This window comes from Eleutherodactylus coqui, chromosome 10 (genome assembly GCF_035609145.1).
Source record: "Eleutherodactylus coqui strain aEleCoq1 chromosome 10, aEleCoq1.hap1, whole genome shotgun sequence".
Taxonomy (NCBI): Eukaryota; Metazoa; Chordata; class Amphibia; order Anura; family Eleutherodactylidae; genus Eleutherodactylus; species Eleutherodactylus coqui.
In genome coordinates, this window is record NC_089846.1 from 62,801,295 (window position 1) to 62,828,312 (window position 27,018).

Sequence of the window (27,018 nt, forward strand, 5' to 3'; positions counted from 1 at the left end):
CTCATGAGGGGGTTGGGAGTGTTAAGAGTTTATTCACACAACGGCTCCTAGCGATGACGCAATTATTATTAATAGATGGCCGACGGGCATTGAGAATGGATTGTGCTCTGTGTCAGCAAAGGCTTCATTGTCTGAACAACATCATTTTCTAGAAGACTCATTCAAAAAGTTATCTTGGTAGTATAGCTCAAAACTGTACCCTGAAGAGGAAATAATGAAGGCAATCCAAAATCAGGTTGTGAAGAAATAGAAAAAGAGCATTTGAGATTCAAACAGGCGTTCAAATACTATGGCTAGATAGGGCTTGATACCAGAAAAGGCCTCTTGGCTTTAGGGCATCTTATAGATACCATAATAATACTGATCTAGAAGATGTAATTTAAAGCTCCTGGTACAAAATCTGTAACAGGGATAGGTATATATCATAGTCCCGACAAGTCTGAGTCCCTACCGTAACCCTATTGAAATGCTGTGCCTTCACCTGAAGAGGGCTGTGCACATAAGGCATCCCAGAAATATTGATGAATGTGGTTGCTGTTTTCTTGATGAAGCCTCTTTGTTAATACTAAAATACTAATTTCTAATATGCTGTCCAGGAAGATGATTTGTGTTTTGAATGGATAGGTCAGAGGTCTGATCTTAACCCTGTTGAGATGTTGTTGCAAGACTTGAAGAGGGTTTTCCATGCAAGGCATTCCAGAAATATTGATGACCTGAAACACATTTGCAGGAAGCTATACTCAAAAATTCCTCCTTAGCATTGTGCAAATCAGGCAGGGAACATTTAGTAGAGGTGATTGCTGCCAAATGGGAATCTACAGGTTATTAAATTAAAGGGTTGACTTACATTTTCTCTCTTGATGTTTGCTCAATGTGCTTAGTAAAATACAAATAAGGTGCAGCTGTCTGTGTTTTATAAATTGGAGTATGTTTGTCTATAATTGCGATTTAGATAACAATCAGATCAATTTTTACTAGTAATCAATGCAGAAATCTAGGTCATTCCAAAGGGCTCACTTACTTTTTTTTGCAACTGTATTGGCCTTTTGGACCTTGTTAGGTTACAGGGCACATATACAAATGCAAAAGCTGTTCCTGCTGTAGTTATACTGTTGGATCTAGAGCATGCAATGGAGTCCAGTGAATGGTTGCCCAATTAAGGGCCGATTATGAGGCTGGATAATAGCATGTCATATATATCCTTCTTCTCCGACAGCCGCCTCAGCCATTTAGCAATATATTTTATGTAGATCTGCCCTTAGAGGTCAAAATAAGATGTCTGTGAGACTCTCAGACTTCTCTGTAATGATAGCAGACAATATACTGTACACAGGTCCGTTGTGAAGAAGGCGCCATAGCCTCACAGTGAAGAAGCACTCTCCTGCAGATGCACTTCATCTTCTCTTGTTATTTGCACGCTTTTGTATATCAAAACTCAATTAACTAATCATTATGTTGACCTTGGATATGTTTGTTCTGTACATAGTAATTAGGTCACATCTTTAGTATCTGCAGACTAAACAAGGTTTGTGTAATTTTTCTTGGCAATGTTACCCCATGACAGCTCTTATCTTCACACCCCTTCAAGTTTCCAAATGTCATTGAAAGTTTGTGCCAGTCTTGTATTATGACTGTTCTGGCTTGGACTGTTCACACAGTACTTCTAGATCCCATAAGAATGGCTGCGTATAGTGCATGGTGATACTGGAGATCTAATTGACTTTGTGCTCTCAATCCATCTTTGTGGAATACATTACCTTCAGACTTAAAGGGGTCTCCTGGCATAAAAAAAATCTATTTTAAATAGCCAAATTGGAAATTTATAGAAGGTCCCTTGTTCAGGACTTTCATTTATTAGTTGACAGAAGCTACAGTTGCAATCGAAATTATTCAACTCCCATTTCAAATTAGGTTTATTTGCCAAATTTACAAAACATTCAGCTGCTTGAAAAAAGGAATCAGACAAAAACAATTTAAATAGCTCAACACAACTAATATAACAAGTGGTTTCTCCAAATGACTTCTGCAATCTCAGAGTATTCAACCCTATGAATAGAATCACTCATAAGAACACACATTTAAAAATTAGGTGTTGTCTCAAGCACACCTAATACAGCAAATCAAGGGCTATACTAGTTGCATGAGGTGCTCTTGAGTTGAAGCACATGAAATACCTGGGCTGGCTAGGGCTTTGTAGACTGTGATGTTTGATCACAAGTTAGAAATATGGCTAAAGCAAGAGAGTGGTCCACAAAGTTATGAGAAGGGAGCATTGCGTTGCAATGAAGGGGGATTGCCTTGCAGGGAAATTGAAAACTTGAGATGATTTCCCAAAGAATACAGATCACTGAGGCATCCTGTAGAAAGAATTAAAAGGATTCTTCCATCTTAGTACTTCGTGGCTGAGATGAGAAAGTTAGAAATATGGCTAAGTCAAGAGAGTGGTCCAAAAAGTTATGAGAAGAGATCATTGTGTTGCAGTGAAGGGGGATTGCAGGGAAATTGATCACTTGCTGATGGGTTTCCCCAAAGATTACAGATCACTGAGGCATCCAACAGAAGGACTTAAAGGGATGTCCCATCTCAGCATTTCCTAGCTGAGATGAAAAACCTGTGACTGGTTTTTCAAGCACCTTGCTGGGTATTGCAAATAATAACTGAGCACTGCTTTTTCTGTAACTCCTACTGAAGTGAATGGGCATTATTGAAACCTCCTAGCGCAGCGTGCTATGCTTTTTCCATAACATAGGAGTTACTCAAACAGCATAGTGTGCTCTGATACTCTGTTTCCATAATTTCTATTCACCTCAATGGGAGCTTAAGGCTGCCGCGTTTGGCTGTTTTTGTAACATCCAGCGAGGCAGTAAGGAGACCAATCATGGTTTCTCATCCCAGCCAGCAAATGCTGAGATGGGAATACCTCTTTAAATCTTTACCATTTAAGAAAAAAAAGGCAATTTTCCAAAGTGAACAACCCTTTAAGACGTATCTTGAGGTTTACTTTTAAAAGATTACAAAAAGTAAAAGTGTCCAACCTAAAATTGCCCGTGTTATAAGATAAGCTGCTCACATTCACGTGTATGTATTGAAATGTTTCTGGCGGTTCTCAGAAACAGAGGCTTATGAGATAAAGTAGTGATCACGAGAGCGGCCATTTTTGGAATGAAATGTCCACATATAAGGGACAGTGGGCCTATTTATTTCTGACCGTGTGCCAGTATAATGTTGTATGCTGCAAATCTATTTATACAAGTTTCCTATGGAAAAAAAGTGTAGTTGTTACACCTCTCCCTCCACTTTTCACAAGTGTCTAGAAAAGTGGGCGGCGTTAGAGTGGAGTGAGGATTTAGACAGATTTAAGAATTGCAACTTTGTTGCAATCTCCCACCAGTAGGTGGGCAGTGTTCAAAGTGACTCCACATCTCTAGATGTATTTAAAGATGCAACAAATTTATTAACATCATGTGACATTTGATGAATTAGTCACATTTTAAACTGGAGAAGGGAAAAAAAAATTCCAGAAAAGTCACATCCAAGGTTCCCCTGGTGATAAATCCCCCCTTCCTCCATATTTAATTGCCAACAAGATAGGTAATTATCCCTTTGACTCCCTATTATATTTCTGCAGCTCCTAAATGCTTCTAGTGAAGATTCATTAGGGGTATAACAAGTAACTAGGGGGGTAAACAGAAGGTCTTGTAATGGAGACCTCATGTTGACCATGAAAAGTTCATAATGATCATAGCTTTGACTCCTCATTCTGTCCCCTGACCTTTCTTCCTTTCTTTAGTGGACCGAATCCCTCTCCTTCCCCTCTCCATCAACTCCTAGCCTGGTATGAGAACATGGCCACTTTCTTCCATAAACAGTGCCACTCTTGTCCATGGCCTGTGTCTGGTATTACAGCTTGGCCCCATTCAAAGGAAAAGGACTGAGCTACAATTCTAGACAAATCCTGTGGACTTTGGAAGAAAGCAGCCGTAGTTATAGTGACTGCCACCTTAGCTTTTTCATCCTTAGGTGTTATACTTGGCCGTCTGCTTTGCATTACCTTCGTATTGTGCATTATGCATTTTTATGGTTTTATCAGTATCTTCAAAATTGCAAGAATGTACAAGAATTTGAGCATGCAAAGGGATTTTAACAGAGATATGGATTCTAAAATGTGGAAATTAGACACATGCTGCCAGGATGATGGAATTTGTCCTTTTCTATGTCTTTTCTAAGCCTTTGTGGCCACTAAATGAATCATTCCAGGAGAAAGACCTGACCTGGAATGTATAAATAGACGCCGATTGTGTCCACGTAGAAATATTATGTGGGTGGACATTTTTTCTAATAGTCTCTGCATAAGTCACAACTTGGATGGATTCTGTTTCTGTTTCTCCCTCCTTCCTCACTTCATCTTCTTCTCCTGAGCTGAAGACTTCCTTTTATCTAGTCTGTATGGTCCCTAAATAAATAGAGTCCCCATAGTGGAAGGCTGGGCTGGGAATCTACAGATGTATGATGAATTTCTCCATAAGGGGGTCGCTTGTGATTCAAGAAAATGTGGCTGATAGCAGTGAAAGTGATAAAATAAAGATGTACTGTAACCAATACACACCTGTTAAATCCTCTTTCACCGGCACAGGATCACTGAGGCTAATGATTGAGAGGGTCTCTAATGTCAGTGAATAGAAACATTCATCACATCCATTGTATCCAGTCTAGGCAATCTTCTATGAGCTAAATATCAGCATCATAAATCTCTTTCCTGATAAACTGCTACAATACAAGTGAAGTGTTTCAATCTGGAGTCCAGGTGGTTTATCTCACAGAGGAGTTTCTAGACTAGATACAATTGTATCAAATCTTCAGCTCTGGGGTTTGTAGCCTGAGGATTTAAACACGGGTGTTCCTATTAGCTGACAGCAACCAGAGTTCTTGAAAATGATGAGGATGTAAACTACAAAGTATATTAGTTCTCAAACTTTTCTTTTTGCAGGATCAATCATTAAAGGGGTATTGCCATCAAGGCAAATTTTCCCCTATCCATAGCATAGGGGATAACGTAATGATCAGGAGGGATCCAACCACTGAGATCCCAATGATCAATGGTGCACCTCTGAATTTTGAGAGCGGTGGCTGCACATGTGCGCTACCACACCATTCACTTTAATGGGAAAAGATGGAGCTAGTCGAGGTCAATTGCTCACCAAATTCCAACAGTCTCATTCACTTCAGTGGGTCCACTGGAGATTGCCAAGCACTTGAAATTGGCTATTTTGGGCAGGCCTATTGAAGAGAATAGTGTGCATTTGTGACCACTGCTATCAAAATTTCAGGACATGCCAGGGGCAATTTTTCTGGATTGCTGAAGTTCCCCCCTGATCTCTATCCTGTGGATAGAGAATAGCATGCCGATATAGGAGTACCAGAGAGCCTCGTGCAGTGCAGAGAGTGTTAAGGCAGAAGGAATGCAGTGCTAAGCTCTCGCTCACAACCTGAAGATTTTGGGTTCAGTCCCTGCTTGGTTCAGGTAGCCGGCTCAAAGTTGATGACTGAGGAAGGCAATGGTAGACCACCCCGCAAAAACAGTCTGCCAAAAAAAAATATCACGATGTGACGTCACCCTAGGAGTCAGTCATCACTTGGTGCTTGCACCAGGGGTCTTTACCTATAGGAGTACCCCTTTAATTACATAAAACTAGTGTCTAATAAGTCATCATGGCTGGGATAGAAGGGGTTGAAAGCACAGAGTGGAGCTATTCCCTATGTAACTACAAGAAGGTGGGCAGAGCCATATACAGTTCAAGCATAGGTAAGTCTAAAATGATGAAAATGTTAAAAAGTGATTAATACCAATTGAGTTACTTTTTCCTCTATAATGTGTTCACTTTAATATCCCAGAGACCCTCAAAAGTGAACTTGTGCGCTCTCCAAGCTCTTCCATTTAGGTAAATACTTGTATTTTACCATAAAAAACAATTCTAGAGCATATGTTCTTAAATTTGCAATCTGTTGTTCCTCTGATAATCCTCCGGGAAATGTTTAACTAAAATGACATACTAGTCCCTTTGTCACTGGTGCACATCCTTGCTCACTGTACAGTAAGTGCTGACAGTGTCAGACATGCCCAACTGACAAAGGAATAGTGAATCCCACTTGAAATTGTATTCAGAAATTTCCAGGATGAATAACAGAGGAATAGCACAACACAGATAAAAGATGCTGCAGAATTGTTATTTCATGAGGAAGAAAAGTGACACGTCCAGAGAGCTCACAAGTTTCTGTTCATATGGTGGAATTTTGCTGCAGATTTGACATGGAACCTGCCCTGATTTCAAGGCAAATCTGCAGTAATTTCACATTGTATAACTTTGGGATTTCAAATCCATGTGCAGAAAAACAATAAAATGATGTGTCTGTTTCTGCATTGGGAATTCCGCACATGGATGTGTCCATTAAAAGGGCTAAATCCGCATGTGGAATGGCAGACATACATTTGCATGACCGTGGCAGAAATCTGCAGCCCAACTGTGGATTTTTGCTGCCGCGGTTTTTAGAAGTGGAATCTAACAGAAAGGTCAGATTCTGTCATATGAACATGCTGCAAAGGACTTGTGCAATGTGCATGACTCCTCCTTGAATGCGGTGACCGGACCGAACAGCTTGTATGCGGGTCCCACTCTCAGCACCCTGGCCACTCAGCTCATTCTGCCGCCCAAGCGTCTTCTTCAGCTATAGTAGTACAAAGTCCTCCAGAACTGGGGTATTCTTACTGAGCGGCTTTCCACTCCGGGTCGTAGACGGGTCCTTAATGGGGAACCTTGCTCTATCAGCTTCATAGGGCATATGAACAGAGATAACTCCTTTAAAGCAACCCTCCAGTTTCCGGACAAAGTTCTGTCCTGTAAGTGAAGGGAGGTATATCACCTACAGTTGTTCTTTACATGGTATGGAAGGCCTAAAAAAGCAAATGCCCATCCAGTTCAGCCTATTATCCCCAATGTGGATCTAGAGGAAAGCAAAACAAAATCCCCAATGAGGTAGAAGCCATTTGAAGGGAAAAATCCCTTCCTGAGTCCAATCTAGCAATTGGAATAATGCCCATATCAACAACCCTTCTTCACTGCCGGTACTCCAATCCACTTGTTCCATGTACTGTATCCGGCTTTCCAGAATGGCCACCTCAGTTTTCAGACCACCTAATCCCGACAGTACATTAGTAGAGTGACTCTGGGGTCACACGAGACAGAAATCCCACAGAATTCTTGCAGAATGACCTCACCGAAAAACCATGGATACGCACAGCTTCAAAACCCGCAGTCTTTAGCCACAGGTTTTGATGGTGCTTTGTTGCCTGCATTTCGCATAGAGAGGAGAAAGGCTGCTGTGGAAATGAAAAAAAAAAAATGTCATGCTGCTCTTTGTTTTCCCCACTGAATGTCAGTTTTCATGCGGCTTGGCTGCAGTATGTGGACTAGATTTTTGCAAAATCTCATCCACTTTGCTGGCTAATCCCGAGATCAGGAGCCACAGGCAGGATTGATGTGCGGACATTTCACCACAATTCTGTCCTGGGTGAACCCAGGCTTAAAATACCAATGAATCTGCCCTGTGATTGGCTAGAGCTATTCACATGATCAGCCCTGGCAAATCAGAAAACAGTGCATTAGATAATTAGAAAATTGGGACAGCCGTTCTGGATGGCCGGAATGGGACCTGGATTCAGAGGATCGGAGGGACAGCAGAGAAGAACAACTGCAGGTAATACATCCCTTCTCCTGCAGAATTTTGTGCTGAAACTGAAGGGTTAATTTAACTTGGCATAGGAGTATCGGTTATTGTTAACATAGAAAAAATCCAATTTTCCACGCAAACACGGACATTTCTTTCCCATTCCCTTTGTCTGCACACAATCTGTATTTGATATTTATTTTAGAAGCTTATCATAACAAATCTGGGCCAAATAATCCATCAGATAACGGTATCCGGTGGAAACCTGTAGCGTCTCGCGTCTGGATTCTTGCCTTAGAACAAAACATGTTATGGAAAATGCGCCATCTACCATCAGTAATAATGTATAAGGCTTCTTTACTTCTGAAGGCCTGATAAATATTGTACTAGAAGGAAGGCATCTTTAGGGAAAGAGGAAGATTCTTCAGGAGGACGGATTCATTTTTATGGAAACAAGATCACTAGAATGAAGAGATTTCAGCCGGCGCCTGGGCCTGCGAGAGCAATATACAACGTGAAGACATAGCGCATAAGAACCCTACTGTCATTTATGTCCAGTGCGCCGAACGGCACAACATCAGAAGGGGAAATTGACCTTGTCTCTCTTTGCTCATTAGTTTTAGGCTCAGATGGAAATGCTCTAATCCATAGCAACAGAAGTAATAATAATAATAAACTTTATTTGTATAGCGCCAACATATTCCGCAGCGCTTACATAGACAGTGGGAATACAGAGAGACAAAAGTACAAAAATTACAGAACCACGGTTACATCGTAATCAGTTGATTGATACAATAGGGGTGAGGGTCCTGCTCCTACGTGCTTACATACTACAGATAATGGGGTGATACAGAAGGTAAAGGGGCTGGGGATGTGCACGGTATGGCGAGGTGGAGAGTGAGGGACGCTATACTCAATGGTCAGACATTTAGCTGTGTGACAGCAGAATCGGTATGACTGCAGGAGCGGTTTATGATGGCTAGCAGGGATTGCAGTCACTAGGGCAGAGAGCATGTTATCAGGCGGAGTACAGAGGCGTTTGTTTAGGGAATGCGGTATGCCTCCCTGAAGAGGTGCGTTTTTAGAGCACGCCTGAAGTTCTGCGAGTCCTGGATTGCTCGGGTAGCCTTTGGTAGTGCGTTCCAGAGGACTGGTGCTGCTCTGGAGAAGTCTATAATCATAGCAGCCAAATATTTATTGACTTTCATTATAGAGAATACAAATAATAAATGGTCAGATATACTAATCAGGTCTAAAGGGCCTTTAATATGGGTCGAAAATAAATGTTTTTTCACCCAATCATCGGGCCGTATAGAAGTGCCTGGCTAGTGAGCAAGTAAACGCTCGATCGTCAGCCTCATCTATGCAAACATAAAAATGCTCACTGGTTGGCTGTACATATCCCCATATAAACAGGAAGATGTATAGCCGACCAATGATAGCTGCATGAGGATGCATGATCATACTAACAATCATTCATGCAGTAACAGAGTCTGAATCAGTGAAGGGCCGGTAGAGGAGCGCCAATCTTCTGTAATCAGCACTTGTCTACTGGAGCAAATTGCTATGTGTAAAAGGAGTTTAAAAGGATTGTCCAAGTTAAGGAAACCCCTGTCACTGGGACCCCATGCATGAAAATAAAAAATCAGCAGTTACTCAACTCTCTTCGCTCCTCCGTTCATCCTCCGTCACCGGCTCCAGTCTCCGCTGTTTGTTTTCAGGCTGCTGTGACGTCCCGTAAACCTGCTGCAGCAGCCAATGACAGCCCTCAGGTATGATCACTGAGTTCTGTCGTTGGTTGCTACAGCTTGTTTGTCTGCATTTTGATGTGGATCTGCAACAGACTTAACCTCTTCAATTGAAAGGGTAAAATCTGCTGTGGATCCACTTCAAAAACTGTGTCAAAATCTGCACCGAAATCCAAAGTGCAAAATCTGATCCGCTACATATGAGCGGACCCGGAGCGGTTTCACTCAGGCTTTTACTGCGGTTTCTGATGCAGTTTTCTGAGCCAAATCCAGAAATGGATCAAGAGGAGCAACTTTCTTCTCCTTTCTGCTGGATCCACTTCTGGTCTTGTCTCAAAAACTGCTTCGAAAACTAAGGCTGGTGTCACATAGTCTTTTTGCTAAAGGTTTTCTGAGTTTTTGATGCTTTTGTCACTTTCTTGCAGCAAAAAAAGTTATGTAGCATGGTTTAGGACATGTGACTGGCTAATAAGACACAATGCGTTCAATCTATTCTACTGATGGGGTGTCCAAATACTTTTGGTAGAATAGTGTATATCCATACAGTAGTTGGAGATGCATTTCAATCAGTGTCTAAGTTTTTGAGTCTAGCAATGTTAAAGATATGGTAATGTTGGTGAATTGTGGTGTTTTGAGTCGTTATCAGAGTTCTATTGACTTTCTATAGAGTAGGGAAGCGCATTCATTATTATTTGTGATGCTTAAAGGATGAGAAAAAAATGACAGATAACATGAAAAATGAGCAGGAAAACACAAACAAGGGCTGAATAAGGGCAAAAACACATGGGTGTAGTTCCTGGACATAAAGGTCATAGCAGGCCCCTTACCAACCAACAAAGCTCTGATACACTTGGTTTAGGTACATAAGGCTGGTTTCACATCTGTGTTGGAACCTCTGCATGCAGTGTTTCTTCTTCCATCTAAAAGTCAGGCACTAGAGCAGAAACCAAATGGACCGCATTATAGTCAATGGAGTCCATTTGGCACTGTTTGGTTCCATCCTGAAATGGAGGGATTCCCCACAAGGATTCCCCTTTCCTGCTTCCCGAATGGTGCAGGAAACCGGAACCGAGGTGTAGGTGGTGAAAACACCCTAAATTTAGATTTCAGGAGCATGGCCCATTTTAGACTCTGCATTAAAACTTTAATTATAACTAACTTAGAGGTGCAAGCTCCTTCCAGCCCCAGGCCCTAAGACATTGCCTTAACTCCCGAATGGTTAGTGTATACCCACCACTGCTCACATGCTCCACTTTGTTAAGGTCCTTGAGGACATTTAGGAAGTGCCTGTACCAAGCACAAATAAATATACAGCATGTTCTGTACATGTTCAGTACTTGATTCTACCCAGAATTAGAATATCTGTAGTGACAATATAACAGTATTGCATCCATATTGTATAAGTAGGACATTATTAGCAATCTGAATATACTGCATATTGTAAATTCTGCATTGAGTTTCTGCAGCTCCTGCTTATTTATCTTTATGTGACGCTATGGAGGTTCCCTGGCATAAACCATAGCTGGGTAGCATAAAATATTAATAGGTTTACATGACAATGTGCTCTCTCTTTTCCTCCCGACAGGCCTCCTTACTGTGCTCCGGAGGAGCTTGTTGTGTAATCATTGTAATCGGGCCTGTAGAGATCATAGCCTGGTTCAATAAAGCAGGGAAGTCTGTAATATCACAGCTGATGATAATGCATGCCTACTGCAGCCCACAACAGCCCCCTGTGAGGGACCATCATATGCCAATGCAATCACATTAGCCATCTGATATGATCCAATGCTGTGATTGCACCTTACTATAGTCTATAGGGTACTTGATGAGGAATTAGGTACATACCGCATTCAGTACAGGTGTAGCGTTGGCGGTAGTGTCATCGGTCAGGCTAATTGTAATGCAGCTTCGTTCACCTTTAATCCATTAATTGCGTAGCACGCAGAGACAGAGCTGCAATATCAAGATCAGGTGTGTACCTGTTTCCTGAAGAATAGAATGCCACATCCTGGCTAGTCCTCCTTCATTCATTATGCCTCTTATGGCCCTCCTTCATTCATTATGCCTCTTTTGTCCCTGTTTCATTTATCATGCCCCTTATGGCCCTTTTTCATTTATCATGCCATTTACAACTCTCATTCACACATCGTGTCCTTATGGCCCTCCTTCATTCATCATGCCTCTTATGCCTTTCATTCATTCATTCATCATGCCTCTTAAAGCTGCCATTCATTCATCATGCTGCTTATGGCTCTCAATCAGTCATCATACTCCTCATCACCCTCATTCACTTATTCATTAATTCACCATGCAGTTATTCATTCATCATGCCTTTACAGAACTCCTTCATTCATTGTGCCCTTTATGCCTCTTATTCTTTCATCATGCCCCTTGTGCTTCTCATTCATCATGCCCCTCGTGCTTCTCATTCATTCATCATGCCCCTCATGCCTCTCATTCATTCATTATGCCCTTTACAGCTGTCATTCATTCATCATGTTCCTTATGGCTCTCAATCATTCATCCTACTCCTTATAGCCCTCATTCATTTACTATGTGCATTATGACCCTCATTCATTCTTTAGGTTCCTTCTGTCTCCATTCATTTACAATTCCTCTTTAATGCACTAAAATAAAAAAAATAAAAAAAACACTCACCTCTTTCGCTGCAGTCCATGTCGACTTCCAGGTCACATGATTGCTGCAGCCAGTCTTCTGTTCTCACAAATGCTGAGGATTGGCTGCATCAATCATGTGTGCTTATCACATGATCATGCCATCTGGAAGTCAGTATGGGACCACAGCAGCATAGGCTAAGAGGAGCGAAAAAGTTGAGTATTGATGTTTTTTTCTTTTAGTAAATTCTTCAAAAAATGTAACTCAGGGGGGCTGACTACATAGGCAGTATGCCTGCCCTTGCATCGCCCTCGTAACCCAACTAGCCAGGAGAAATTCTGGTGGAGTCAATGGCCAATTTGCCCATGAAAATTATAATATATTAACACTTTCATAAGGTCTTTTGTAGATATGAACTCCATGCAGATGTTGACTTCGGTTGCACTGAAACCCCGGACCTCAGTGCTGCAAGGCAGCGTCGCTAACCATCGCTAACTACCATACCTTTAAACAAGCAGAGCCTGCTTTCTATTCTTCAAAACTCCCAGAAAACATGCAAAATCTATTAGAAAACGAATACTAATGATATCTTTAAGAATTCATAGAGCAATTCGGAAGACAATAACAGCAAATAAAGAATGAATTATGCACAGCTCACGGTTTTTTGGTTGTTCCTCCTTAGTATTCAGGTGCTAACAAGGTATGACACAGTTAAGCAAAACCCGAGAATTTCTCTTCTAGGAAAGATAAGGCAGGATGTGCAGAATATAAATCAGTGTGTATAAATGACCGCTTCGCTCTTAATTCGTTTTGCATATCTAATCATCTGCTCAGCGTTCTCTGGGCTCTAAAACGACATTTGCATTAAACGCCAATTTACTTTTTGTAATGTATAGGACAGCCATATCAGCATGGGGAAATGGATGCAGATAAGGGGATAGAGAAAAGCTAAGAAAGGGAAGGACAGATAGATAGAGCCAGAAGGGAGGTAAGACAAAATGCAGATATTGCAGAGAGACACATTTGTCACTAAACTATTTCTTTTGTGCATCAAGATAACTCACTTACGTAAGTCAGTAGGTTTACATTCAGTCCTTAAGCAGAAACCATTCAAAACACATCAGGGTATTACAAGTATAGGACGTTCTAAAAGGAGCCCCTATGTCCTCATTAAGCGGTTTGTGCCAAGAGCACAACCCTTGTTCGTACACCATACTAGGGCATATGAACATCATAGAGTACGGTCTATGCTCAAGTACCCCCCCCATGACCCGTAACAGAGAGCCGCCTAGTAACAGCTGCTCCTATTCTGATGGACCTTCATATAAATGGCTGTCCTGTAATTCTACATTTCCTCTACAGCCACGCATTGTAAATATTAAGTTGGCTGCAGCTTCCTCCAGCAAAAACAGGTGATTGCCAAGAGTGCCAAGAATGGGACACAGATCACCCAGCTATTCGCCCCATGCTCACTTGCATTCTGGAAGGGGTTATGCATCTTGGTACAACCACTAATGTTCACTGTACAGTTTTAAGATCCGTAATTTTGCTGCAATTAAAGGGGTTGACCAAATTTTCAACTTACCTCCTACCCATATAGGACAGGGGATAAGTATTTGATTGCTGGGGGTCCGACTGTGGGGAGCCTTACCGATCACCTGAACGGAGGTCCTGTGTCCTCTTGTATGAATGAAGCGGTGGTTTTTCACATATTCATTGCTGCCTCATTCATCTCTAAGGGACAGCTGGAGATAACAGAATGCTGTACTCAACAAACTCCATCAGTCCTACAGAGCTGAACGGAGGGACATGCATCACCACTGCTTCATTCAAATGGGGAGGGGATGGGATTGTTGTGATCAGCGGGGGTCCTAGTAGTTGAACCCCCAACAATCAGATACTAATTCTCTACCCCCAAGCTTAAAATTTGGCACAACTCCTTTAATTTCATATCTCTGTATAAGGAGCTCTGTCTTCTGAAATGATAAATGATTCAATGCAATTCTAGAGGCAGACAGCCACTACTAGAAGGAGTTATCAAGGGATCAAGATGGAAATAGAACATCTTCCTTATTGTTTTCCTGACCTGCTCTGGATCCACCAGGGTTCGACTCAATTCCCTTTGTGTTCTTTTAACCTCTGATTAGTTTCTTCTCTCCCTCCCTGTCCTGGCTGGAGTCGTTTTTTTATGCAAACCCCTGATGTCTCCATGCGGACACCTTGCTGTTTTCTCCATCAGAAAGCACTACTTGTTCTGTAACGTACCACAAGAGATGTTAGCATTTCCAGAACTTAATTTGTATAGCCTGAAGGAAAGAAGAGAGGGAGGACAAGATGGAAACCTTTATATATGTTACAGGAGGAAAGAAGAGAAAGGGAAGAGAAGATGTAAAACTTTATACACTCATGAGAAAAACTAAGTACACCCTCTTTGGATTCTATGGTTTCACGTTTCAGGACATAATTTAAAAAACATCCGGTCCTTAGAGGTCTTAAAATTAGGTATACACAACCTTAGATGAACAACAAAACATGAAAATTTCAGCATGTTATTATTTATTTAACCAAAACTAGGTAAAAATGCAGAAGCAGTGTGTGAAAACGAAAGCAGACCCCATGAATCAGCTTTCAGAACCACCTTTAGCAGCAATAACTTTATCAGTCTCCCACGGCATTCTGGAGAGATTTTGGCCCACTCTTCTTTACAGCTGTCCTTCAATCCATTGAGGCTTGTTTGCAGTCATTTACACACAGTTCTCTTTCAATTGGGTTGAGGTCTGGACTTTGCAACACTTTGATTCTTTTCTTTTTCAACCGTTCTGATGTAGATTTTCCGGTGAGCTTGGGATCACTGTCCTGTTGCATGACACAGTTTTGGCCAAGCTTTAGAATTTGGATAGAATGCCTCACTTTTGAGTCTAGCATACTTTGGTTCATGATCGACTCAATGACTGCAAGGTGCCCAGGTCCTGTGGCTAAAATATAAGCCCAACTCATCACCCCTCCACAACCGTGCTTGACACTTTTTGACTTTTTGCTAAATGTGGTGCTGGGCATTAGTGCCAAACATGTCCACTTTGGTCTTGCCTGTCCAAAGGACATTGTTCCAGAGGTCTTGTGGTTTCTTCAGATGCAACTTTACAAACTTTTGTCATGCAGTCACGTTTTTTGGTTTTTTTTAGAAAGAAGAGGCTTATTAAGTCGTTTTCTAATTGTCCTGTCATGAACTTGAACATTTAACATGCTGATGCCTTTAGAATTTGAGATTTAGCTCTTGTTTTTTTTTTGCAGTTTCTCTGAGCATTACACAGTGTGACCTTAGAGTGAATTTTCTGGAACGTCCGCTCATGGGAAGATTGTCAACTACCTTGAATGTTTTCCAATTGTGAATAATTTTTTTTTACCATAGAATGATAGACTCCAAATTGTTTGTAAATGGCCTTATAACCCTTACGAGATTGATGAGTAGCAACAATTGCTTCTCTATGTTATTCTGAATCTTTTGCCACAAAACTATATATCAATCTGCTCTATAACTTACTGCCCGCAGATTGGCCTGCATCTTCAACTTGACAGGTTCCCTTGAAATGAAGGTTCACTTTTACACATCTTCTGACCTACCATGGAGATTGCATGTTATTGCTTGAGGCCCATAAGCTAGGATCCTTACTAATATGTGAAGTAAAAGCATTTCTGAGCATAAGCATAAGAATTCTTCAGATCTCCAAGCTGTGGTATTGGAACTTTAATGTAGCCCATTAACACAGCTCCATGATCAAAGGATCTCCAAGCTAAGAGCGGAAAGAAACAGAGCACTCAGAAGAGCATTATAAGTTCAACAATCTATGTGGATGGGGGCGATCCCAGCTTATGGACTCCTCCTTGACTTAAAGGGAAAGCATTGACTATTTTTTTTAACTACTGCAATTATAACCAGACACTAATAAATATTCCTTTTTTCAAACCTATTTTTATTTTCTAATTGTAGGTTTCTTAATTTATTTTTTCTGTGCATGACTATGGGAGTGGTCATTTTGTGTAATTTGCTGTTAATAGCATTTAATGATATGCTTTACAGAAGTCACATGGACCATAGGAACCTGTACACAGAAGGTGTTCATTGACGTCTATGGGAGAGTGTTGTGACCAGTTCCAAGTTGGTGTAAGACAGGAAAGCAGTGCCCCACTCTCCTTCTACTACTAAAAGTGGGTCAAAGCCACTATGAAAGTGGGCGATTTGGCCATGCTAAGCTGCTCTCCCCTATCAGACAAGGCTGTGGGAAGTAGAGGGATAGAGCCAGAGCCACGTGCAAAAGATTTAAGCACACAGAAGCATCAGAATACACAAGCACTGTGAAATGCCAGGTTAAGCTCTGCCCCTCCAGACCTGAATGTTTGGGACCTTTCTTGGCTACCATGCCAGTGCTATGTAAGCTGGTGTGCTGTGCCACAGAAAGAAAGGGATAAAATGTGAGTAGCATAGAGGAGCTGCTGGTGGTATGAAGAAGGGATATAGAGCTTGTGCAGGGCCAGTGTTGGTTGGAGGAGAATAAAAGACTGCTGCTGAGGAGATGTTGGACTGGGATAGCAAAGGAATAGAGGTGCTGAGTAGAGATGGGCAAGCACGCTTACATAAAGCAGTTACTCGTGCGAGCATTGCTCGCACGAGTAACTGCTTTATCCGGGCATGCTCACTCATCTCTAGTGCTGAGAGATCTGCTGTGTTGGTTGTCCAGAGATAAGGAGGAACAAGCAGCTGCGCTATAGCCTTGACCTGGAGGGGGCAACTACACTGTGATAAGGATCAAGACCGGGGACAGCACAGTAGAGTATACCTCCTAACCTTAGACAAGGCCAGAGTCAGTAATAGCCATGATTCCCACCTCCATGGAACAGTAAGTGAGGCCAGCCTCAGAAAAAAATGCAAGGTGTGCAAACCAAGTAAAGGGTTAAACTTTAGTTAGTTAACAGGCCTTTGTGCAGAAGATAGGGCGTATACTAAGGACACTGAACTGTTGCTAAGTTTCTGAGACTCTAATTCATGGACTGTGCTAATTAAAAGGGGCATGGCGTACGTATATGGGTTCCGGCTTGGAGACTGTATTGGAGCTTGTGCGTAAAAAAAAGACATTGTGATGTACTGCAGATTCTTATCACTCAGTGATAACATTATTACACCATCAGCACAAAAGATACTGTAAAGTAAATTAAGGCATGAGATTCTGCGCATTGGTAGACATGCATTATTATAATGAAGAACTTACCTGGCATCACAAATGTTTTTACTTGCCTATAGGGTAAGACTTTCACCTCACACAATATTTTATCTTCACGCGTTAAGACTGTGGGTACATCTTGGAATTTAATAGCCTTTTATAAATACTCTTTATTCTTGGGCTGTGGTACTAGTAAATACATCTGACCTCAGCAAAACACGGTGTACGGAAAACTTGATCAAAATTTCAGTATACCATAATATTTGGCCTAAGGGGGTTTTGGAATGGGAACAACGTCTTCCCTGCCTAAGCAAAGTTCTACAAGGAGGCGGCAAGGGCATTGTTCTAATGACTGTTATATCTTATGTATTACCAAGGCACAAACTGCCTCCTGTTTCACGAGAAGGCTTCCAGCATAAAGAATATATATTATTTACATAAATAGGAGGGAAGAGAAATCATTTCCTAAGACTTTTTATGAGTAGCCAATGGAGACTGGAGAGTTGCTTTTGACGGATATGTTATGTTCCAGAGGTCATTAAACACATAAAACAGAATTTTATTCTGCATCCAGAAAATACTGAAATTATTTCTATCCTGTTTATAGCTTGATTAGTTTCTTGAGTTGTTTAACCCCTTTGCTTACTGTAATAGTACATCATGGGAACTACATTGTTCCCGCAAGCTGCTTTATTATTACAGCATAGTGATGCTGCAGGATCAGGAGCTGTGTCTGTGCCACTGCTTCTGGGTGCTAACTATATTCTGTAACTGGCACACTGCACTAACGACCAAGATCACAGATAACTCCAATCTCAGTTGTTTAACTTCTAAGATGCCGTGGTCAATAGTGACCTCACCATATATGTGGTTAGCAGAACAGGAGGCCCTCACATCAGTGGGGCTACAAGTTGCCATGGCAGCCGTGGGCCTAATAGTGGCCTTCAGGCCTGCCATGCCTGTAAAATCTAAAGTAACAGGCAATAGTACACTGCAATGCAGAAGTACTGCAGTGCATCATATGAACAATCATTAGCTCACATGTTCTACTCCTTCCTAGGATTAACAAAAAAGTTTTAAAAAGTTGAACGAAAAAAAAATTGAAGTAGAAAAGAAATCACTTGTTTCACCTATTTATTGTAGAAAAAAGTACATATTTGCCATACTGATAACGATGTACAAAGTAAAGTGAATTCATTATTTGTCCCACATAATGAATATTGTAAAGAAAGAAAATGCTGTTTTCTGTGCACTCCACCTCCCAAAGACCACATGTACCTCAAAATAGCACCAATGAAATCTAAAACTCACCCTCATAAAGCAAGCCCTGCACAGATCCATCAATGGAGTAGTAAAAAGTTACAGTTCTTTGAATGCAGCAATCCCAAATATAAATTACTGAAAGGGATCCCGAGCGGCAGACACCTGCCAATCAGCCACTGATGACCTATCCTGAGGTCTTCCATAGTAACACATCCCAAAGAACACATTTAATGGCCTCCTGCTGATTTACAATGTTCCGTCACATAAAAGTTCTGCCCTGCTATGTGCAGCTTTGGTGCTCGGATGGGGACTGACTTTCGAAAAGTACAAACATCACTTCAAATTCAACATGAACTTTTCCATTCTCCAAAAAATGCAGTGAGTATAAGTGATCTGCATGTTTTAAATGTCAGGGGCATGGGGGAGGGATGTGGCAGCCTCTCTTCTTCATTTTGTGTGTCACATTTTATACATATCAATGCTTTTACTCCATTTTTTTCAGAAAAGTTTCCAGATTCTATAAATATTATCTTGCAAACTTTTGCTTAGTCTACAAGTCATCTATCAAAGATGTGCCTATATCCTGTTATCTCTCCTTTCTGACACCAATTAAAACAAAGAGGCTTCAGTACTCAGCAGCCATTTTGCGCATTACCATATGCATATGGTCCATAATAATAGATCCACAGAAGTCTATGGGGCCATAACTCATTTCATATATTTTATGCTTCAACACAAATTCTTCTAGCACATTGCTTCACTGTACAACTATGTACATAGATCCTCTCCTTAGGAGGGCACAGTCCACTTTAATGTTACATATGTATATATATATATATATATATATATATATATATATATATATATATATATATATATATATATATATAATTCTTCCCTAATGTAGAGGCACCCCTATAATAGCAACCAACTCCACAGTACGAGCTGTAAGGACCCTTCTCTGCTGCAGCACCATGCATGCAACTCTTCCATTTGGATGAGACCTTATATATACTAATGGAGATATTAGTAGTTACTAGAGATGAGCGAGCATACTCGTCTGAGCTTGATACTCGTTCGAGTATTAGGGTGTTCGAGATGCTCGTTACTCGTAACGAGTACCACGCGGTGTTCGGGTTACTTTCATTTTCTTCCCTGACAAATTTGCACGCTTTTCTGGCCAATAGAAAGACAGGGAAGGCATTACAACTTCCCCCTGCAACGTTCAAGCCCTATACCACCCCCCTGCAGTGAGTGGCTGGCGAGATTAGGTGTCACCCGAGTATTAAAATCTGCCCCTACCGCGGCTCGCCACAGATGCATTCTGACATAGTTTAGGGAAAGTGTTGTTGATGCCGGAGCTGCTATAGGGAGAGCGTTAGGAGTGATTTTAGGCTTCAAGAACCCCAACGGTCCTTCTTAGGCCATAGAAATCGCAGATCGCACCTATGTGCGATCTGCGATTTCTGTTCTCTTCTCTATATGCGCTCAATGGGGCCGGCGGCAGCAGCGCCGACCCCATTGAGAACATATAGAAGACTAATCATTCTTCTCTGCCACAGCTGTAACAGCTGTGGCAGAGAAGAACGATGTTTGCCCATTGAATTCAATGGAGCCAGCAATACAGCAGGTTCCACTGAAAGCAATGGGCTGCCGGCGATCGCGGGATGAATTGTCGGGAAGGGCTTAAATATATAAGCCCTTCCCTGCAATTCATCCAGAAATGTGTTACAATAAAAATATATACCGGCGTATAAGGCGACGGGGCGTATAAGACGACCCCCCAACTGTCACCTTATACGCCGGGAATACAGTGGAGCAAAGAATAAAAATCATTACTCACTTCTCCTGGTGTTCTGCGCCGCTGCTGCAGGCTGTCGCTCCCTCCTGGTTCCCGGCAGAGCATTGCTTTCTCTACGAAGGGCTTTAAATCCCCGCCTCCAGAAAAACACGTGCCTTCAGCCAATCACAGCCAATGACAATGATGTCATTGAATGGCTGTGATTGGCTGAAGGCACGTGTGTTTCTGGAGGCGGGGATTTCAACCACTGCGTCCAGAAAGCAATGCTCTGCCGGGGACCAGGAGGGAGCGACAGCCTGCAGGAGCACCGCAGAAGCATCGGTGAAGTGAGTAATGATTTTTATTCTTTGCTCCACTGTATTGCCGGCGTATAAGGTGACAGTTGGGGGGTCGTCTTATACGCCCCGTCGCCTTATACGCTGGTATATATCTTTATTGTAACACATTTCTGGATGAATTGCATGGAAGGGCTTATATATTTAAGCCCTTCCCGACAATTCATCCCGCGATCGCCGGCAGCCCATTGCTTTCAGTGGAACCTGCTGTATTGCTGGCTCCATTGAATTTAATGGGCAAACATCGTTCTTCTCTGCCACAGCTGTTACAGCTATGGCAGAGGAGAACGACCTTTATGCTGACAGTGGGGGGGGGGGGGGGCACTCTTGCCGCTATTGTGGCTTAATAGTGGGACCTGGGAACTTGAGATGCAGCCCAACATGTAGCCCCTCGCCTGCCCTATCCGTTGCTGTGTCGTTCCCATCACTTTCTTGAATTGCCCAGATTTTCACAAATGAAAACCTTAGCGAGCATCGGCGATATACAAAAATGCTCGGGTCGCCCATTGACTTCAATGGGGTTCGTTACTCGAAACGAACCCTCGAGCATCGCGAAAATTTCGTCCCGAGTAACGAGCACCCGAGCATTTTGGTGCTCGCTCATCTCTAGTAGTTACCCCTGGCAGCCTAATTTGCCTGGTTTTACCGACCCGGTATCCAGCATGTTTTCTTTAAGCCAAGCCTCAGTCGATTTACCTAGCAAACTTTTAATTAACTGCAATTTTTCTGATCTGGATACAATACACCACCCGTCTAAACTGGAGAATGGAAATATATGAATCTGCAGTTTCTTCTTTTTTAGATATGATTTATGCTACACTAAAGCTAAAGTACTATCCAATTTAATATAATAACCTGCAGTATGTTTATTGATGTCTATGTAATTATATATCTGGATAATTAATCAGTTGACAAAGTCGTTGGCCGCTGCACCTGGCACAGACCTCATTTACGTAGATACATAGCGGTGTAGATAATAACTGTATTGTATGGTGTGAACTATGTATTGGATGTCCTGGCAGTGTAAATATTAATTCTGTCCCCGTTTGCCCTGGCAGGTAAGAAATTTCTGCATAGCAGCATTCGATACTGTATACACGGACTACAGTGTAATGTTAATGCTATGAGCCGCACGCACTGGCAGGATAAGACTTATGAGTACTAAAATCTAAAGGATGGAGTGTTGTATCACTAAAATAAAATATTGATGGCTCGATAGATGAAGAAATAGTAGAAAAAATATAGAGACAGAGAGATGAATGGTGCTGCAATAGTGGGAGAGAGAGAGGCTGCTCTGCCGCACTGATGGAGGCACTAAAAATGTAAAATAAAGCAAGAGGTGGGGAACACATACAAGAGAAATACTGGACAGCGTGTCAGTCAAAGGGGAAGTTGGATTTATTTAGAAATGTTTTATATATATATATATATATATATATATATATATTCTATGACCTTGCGGGGCCAGCTAATAGGGAGGGCGAAAGGGAAAATTGAGCAGGTGCCTACCACACCAAGGGGGCTCCACCACACAGTTCTTTTCAGCCCTTTATAGAATTTTTTTTTACTGAGGGCTGAACCTCTGGTTTTCTTGTAAAAATTGTAAGAAGTTAGCTGACCCCTGTGCCTTCACCGCTGCGAGAAGAAACCCAGTAGCTGATCGTACATTTTAATTGTCCTGGGGAGAGGGGGGATTAGCAGAGGGGGGAGCATTACTTTCCTAAACATGGTTTCTGATGGAGAGGCCTGAGGAGCCTGTGACCAGACATATCCATCAGCAGCTTCCATTGAACAAAAGGATACATAAGCTATACATGTTCTAGTCACCGGCGCAATGAATTAGGTCATGTGAGCAATGCAGAGGGGAAGGGGGATGCGGATTGTCAAAGAGGCAAAGGCACTGCTCTCTACAGCTCAGTCCCATTTAAGCAAATGGGACTGAGCTGCAATACCAGGCACAGCCACTGCACTAAGCATGGCACTGTGCCTGGTATACAATGATGAGGTCTCTTCAAATAGCTAATTAGTGGTGGCAAGAGTTGTACCCACACCGATCTAATACTGATGACCTACTCTAAGAAGAGGCCATCAGTATAAATGTCCTGGATAACTCCTTTAAATGGCTTTTCCAGTTACCAGTCAAAATTCCTTCAATAGGGCTGACTGTAGTAAAATAACACACTTGTACTTACTTCTCTACTGTCGCTGTGATCCAGCACTGCAGCCCCGCTGTGCTCCCAGTGTTTGTTAACACAGCTGATGTCACAGGAAGTCAGGTGATTACTGCAGCCAACCACAGGCTGCAGCATTACCGCTCGTTCTCCTGCAATTTGCTCTCACATCCTGAGCACCATGATACCAGCAGTTCGGAAACGTGACTCTTTGCCCTCTGGCCCAGGTGGGCTCTCCAAAGAAGGTGGTGGGAGTTCATGCAGCTATTCATACATGTTGTGTTGAGGCTCTTTACATACTTGATGCAGATCTGATAGATGACTACTCTCCTGTCATCATCTGCGGTTGCAGAAAATGCCCAGCGGCATATGTCCTGTGAGCAGACCCAACCATGGATCTGGTGTTACTGCTGCTGTGACCAGTATTAGCTTATGGTGGCGGTATGGTCCTTATCAGGGGTGTAACTATAGGGGTTGTAAAGGTTGCGGGCGCAGCTGAGCCCAGGAGCCTTAGGGGTCCCATAAAGTATCTTTTCCCCATATTGCAAAACAATACTATCAATGAAGGGGGGGGGGGGGGGCAGTTCCAGATTTCTTAGTGGGGCCCAGCCGCTTCAAGTTCCTTATGTTTGTCTGCATTTTCTGAGTGGACTTTGTCACAGTGAGCAGCGGGAGCTTGCTCTTCCATTCTCACATCCCCCTGAGTACACGTTGCCTGTGGAGGGCTGACCACATGTACTGACCCATCCTCATCTTCCTTTTTGGTGAAAAAAAAATGGTTGGACATCGGTGTATTCAATGTCTTAGTCTTCTCACTCTGATTGTTTGGACTGCCTGGTTGACATCCATGACACTGAATGATCAAGCAGCTCCTCCGACTGATGCATGTGGATTTGGCATGAGGTGAGGCATTTTGACCTCTTTAACAGGCATTTTGGGAAATTCAGTTTAGTCATAAATTGAGTTGGGCTCACCTGATCCAATTTGGTGAAAATCAGGACAGTTTTACTGATTGCCCGACAAGCAACACTAGTCAGGAGTCATGCTCCGTGCTTCATGTTAGCACATTGCACAGCACATGGACAGAGTGTCCGTGTGCTGTAGATGCGAGTCGCACCTGAGAATGTCATGCACAACTCATTCTAGCCCATGTGAATACACCCTAAGGCACTGCTACATCACAGTACTAACCTTCCTTTACTTAATCTGGATTGGACTCGGTTTCATTATAGGTCTTTGAAACAAGGTCATAGCCTGTTGTACTTCCGATTGGAGGCAGTCACACTTGAACAGAGCATAACAGACATTTAACAAATGTTCCCAGAGGATTAAGGATCGCCAGGGTTTCACTGACCCTCCACTTGGTAACAGTCTCTGTTCTGTGGAAAATTCTGCTGCAACGAAGGCTATAGGGGCAACGTTCTCAACATCGCAGTGTGCATGTTCACTGAGTGCCAGTCCCAAACAATAACTGAAACAGACCTCTGGGTTCAAAGTCAGTAACAGCAGAGGAGCACATGGGCAGTCAAAGACGACTGAGCTGTACAGCCATTGTCTAAACAGTGCCAGAGATACCCCATCACCTGAGCAGCAAGTCCTCATTTCTAAACACTATAAGCCTTACTTCGATGTGGCCATACTTGTGGGCTTGAGTCAGCACCTAGCAGATAGACAATGCTTCCCATCCCTCTTCTGGTGTGAACTAAACCACCCCAGGAGCCAAAGCACCTCTCTATTGCGCCTGAGTTCTCCAAACATCCCACATGCTACCCTGAAGCCAATGGTAATTAGTATATATAACTCTATGAGAATAATAATAGAAATGCCAGCAATTACACTTTATCCTCAATAGAGGGCACCCAAAACTAGCACATTAATACTGCAAATAACAAAACTACAATACAATATAAATATCCCCAGCAGGCATGTTACTGCATGAACCCAAAACAGACATTATGGCAGGCATACCCCTCTACACACGGCCCATAACATTTACTGCAATTCAAGCCAGAAACTGGCTCAGATTATAGTAAAAAACCTACTCCAGCTCCAAGCCGGGGTACAGATGTAGCCATGTAGCCTTGATGCATTAGTAGTGTTACATCTGTAGGTTTTCCTCTGGTGAACAGACGTCATGCTAGATTAGACAAATGCATTTAACAACTTCCACCTCTTAATACATTCAATGTCCATAGCCAGATGTAGGTTTTACTTTTAGATCAGCATGCACAATGCCGGTCTAAGTAAATAAGCCACTATTTTTATGACATACATTCATATGATATTACCTTGCTGTTACTTTGTATACTTGACATTATTAAATGACTTTTATAACCCGCTTTTATCTATGTAAACCAATAAAAATCTAATTGAAAAAGTTACATACATATGTCATATCCAAGTGCCCTGTACATGAGCGATGGAATAATCCTCCACAGTGCCACCTATTGAAATGGTAGCTACCCTATGCGTCAATATCCAACCATCTAAGGTCAGATATTGACTCATAAGATATTAGCCATTCCAATAGGTGGCACTGTGGAGGACTATTCCATTGCTCATTTGCATAGCTTTTTCCCAGGGAGCATTGCAAGGCCTATATAAGACTCCCTACATGATTATGGTGCTCTCCAAAGGGTGATATAACCCCCTTGCACCGAAGTGCACTATACATATCCAAGAAGTGGTTTGTAGTCTAACCCTTGATTGGACTCAAGAGCTGCACTGAGTAAGCCATTTTTTACCCTGGAGTATGAAACTCAAGTGTTAGCATAGAAACCTGTCAATCAGATTGCCACCTTGCTTCTTTAAGCTCCTGCAATGAAGGACACCTACCACTTAAGTAGGTTGATAATGGCAGCCAAGTCCTTAGAAAAGCAGAGAAGCACTTTAAGATGGGAAAGTATTGAGGTATAATGTTGAGAAGAACATTGTGAGCATTAAAATCTACATTAGCACAATAACCGCAGGCAAGTCTTCCTACAGTAGATGTCATCTGTGCACCCACCTGTTTCTCATTGGCGCATTTTATGGGGTAGTATAAATTCTACTGTCTCGGAGGTATATGCAGTCAGCTTCCTTGAACATCTAAAATCACAAACATGATGGCCTCATGAGAGATTATCACCTTATCTTTGTGTCCCAGAATAGAAGATAGATGAGGAACATAATTACCACGTCTCAGCTTGGAGGAAATAATGGCTGGGGACTGACAGGACGGGGAAGGAAGGATCTTTTTATATATATACATATATATACATTGGTGCATCTGCTCAGGAGTATCCAGTCAGTCTGAAGCCTCCGGCAACAACTAAAATGCTCCTCTTATCTTCCCTTATCATAAATTTGACTTAATGTGCAGTAACATAATATTGCCATTGTTGCATTACTAACACGATAGAAACTGCAAATCTACTGTGGAGATCTATAGAAAAGCAAACCTTAAATGGAGACCTGTGGAGTAACTAGTAAAATGGCGCCGCATGACAAAATTTGCAATAGGGCTTCTTAGTCACAGCCGTCAACGGTCGGATGAATAGAAATGATCACTTTCAGGAATGTAACAAGCAGCTGTGACTCTTCTGAAACTTCCCCTGACCTTCTCAATCCCCTGTGCTCCTTCTTTTGTACATCAAACACCCTATGGGATATTTTATCTTCTGCCCACGGCCTTAGGGTCGTTTTACATGGGCAGAGTTTCTGCCCAGAATGAGCGCCAATCAATGAGATGAGCATGGTGATGAGGGCTTGTTATTTTCATTGACATAGGGCAATCATCATGATTGAATGTAAGTTTGTATGATTGTCTGTTCACATACAATTTCATTACTGTTGGCAGTACAGGAGTATTAGTGAAGTAGTGCTGTGAGCAATGCAAATAAGGAAGATGGAACAATACCTCGGCAGCGCCACCTACGAAATCAATATCGACTCTTTAACAAGTCTGTAAAACAATGATTGCAAATAGGAAACCAAGCCAGAATCCACACCGACAGCTGTTTCGGGTTGTTTGCCCCTCATCAATGTGCAGTAGGTTTCTGGCTTGGCAGGTGAGAGGACTGTAACGTGAGTCAAGAGGGGTACACAGTTTTTGGGTGCTCTCCTTAAGGAGAGATGACACCCCTCTTGACCCACTGCTGTGAGCAA

General features: G+C 42.2%; 1 protein-coding gene across 2 annotated transcripts in view; it reads left to right on the forward strand.

The window, feature by feature from the left end:
• The window catches only part of LOC136580528 (leucine-rich repeat and fibronectin type III domain-containing protein 1-like protein), a 684,740-nt gene that overhangs the window by 30,578 nt on the left and 627,144 nt on the right, over positions 1-27,018 (forward strand). Inside the window, exon 1 of one of the 2 annotated variants that reach the window (XM_066581149.1) lies at positions 18,848-18,943. The exons of the other annotated variant lie outside the window; for it this stretch is intronic. The gene's annotated coding sequence lies outside the window, so the exon portion shown is untranslated. Of the gene's footprint in view, positions 1-18,847; positions 18,944-27,018 lie in introns of those variants that run through there. 2 annotated transcript variants of the gene reach the window in all.